This window comes from Adiantum capillus-veneris, chromosome 29 (assembly GCF_014529385.1).
Source record: "Adiantum capillus-veneris isolate H3 chromosome 29, ASM1452938v2, whole genome shotgun sequence".
NCBI classification, from domain to species: domain Eukaryota; kingdom Viridiplantae; phylum Streptophyta; class Polypodiopsida; order Polypodiales; family Pteridaceae; genus Adiantum; species Adiantum capillus-veneris.
The window spans coordinates 127,726,787-127,728,090 of record NC_140959.1 but is presented as its reverse complement, the minus strand read 5'-3'; the positions used below and the strand labels follow the sequence as shown (position 1 = coordinate 127,728,090).

Here is a 1,304-nt window from a genome sequence, read left to right as displayed (position 1 = left end):
ACCAAGGAGAAAGGAAGAAAAAGCGGTAAATCTGAAAATTTTCGCTGGTAATTTCGCTATAAGTCTAAAGCGAGCACCTCTAAGCCTTCAGAAGAAGCAGATGCAGGACATGAACGACATATAACTTCCGACATCTTCTTCTCTCTCGTCTCTCTCTTCTAGCAAGTCGGCCGATGGATCACATGAACGACTTCGTGCTGGTGGATCTAATCAACTCATAATGATATCGCTTGCTTGCAATCAGACCCAGCACAAACTATCGATGATCATATTTCTGAAGAGGAATGCGCAGGCCTCTTCAGCTGTAGTACCTCTTCAGAAGCTCAAGATGAGAGCTCATCTCCACTCTTCAAGCTACTAGAGGTGTGTGCCCCTTACCCCTTCATTTCACTCTGTACGCTGCATGTATTGTGCGTGTGCATGTTCGCGTGTCGTGTGTGTGGGCACGTGCAAGCGCATACACACGTACGTGTGCGCGCTGTCGCACACTCCGGCAACCCTAGCTACATATAATTGTCTCTCTTTAAGCATCAACAGAAACTAATGGCCCTTCACTTCTTGCATGACTTTGAAATTGAGAAGGGAAAAATACTTGCTTGCTAGCTAAGCGTTTCTAGGCTTACAGAGCATGAATTTCACCTGAAGATCTCGTGCCAGAAGAGCTCCGGAGTGTCGCTATAGCTGGTACGGGCTCTAGAGGCTCTTGAACTAGACATCACCAATGCCAACCTGGTGTCAATGGGAGAGAATGTCATCATTAATGGAGACTTTGTGTTCAAGGCTAGGTGAAGTCCTTAAGAGCAATTAACATTAGCCCCCTAATTAAAGGTGACCATATTAAGGAATAAGGAATGAATGCATGGGTGATTAAAGCAACATTTGTGACTGTAATTTAATAATGAGCATGTTACAGTTATTGAAATTCATGAGCAATTTCGCAGGTAGCGGATGAGAATTCTTCGACGTTGGCGCCAAAAGATATGGAAGACAAGATTGTGAAGCATGTGAACATGCATGGATTACACTTCTAAGCAGTGCCCCCAACCAATAATTGGACATTCTAAAACATATATATGGTAGGATACACGTCACCATTGTGATCTCCTATCATTTTTACCTTTCTTCTAAAGTGGCTGCCATTCCCTCCAATTCCCCTCAAAAGGCAAAATCTTTTCACTTGCATTACTTCAATTACTACAACTCTGATATTCTGTACTATCCTTTCAAATTGTAAAGAAATGAGTTGCCATGTTGCCTCCTATGAGATCACTCTCTTTTGTTCCATTTAGTGCGTTTGTGGATTT

General features: G+C 42.9%; 1 pseudogene; it reads left to right on the top strand.

The window, feature by feature from the left end:
- The first annotated feature begins 216 nt into the window (after positions 1-216).
- LOC147419909 (uncharacterized) lies at positions 217-1,031 on the top strand (annotated as a pseudogene).
- Positions 1,032-1,304: the final 273 nt, after the last annotated feature.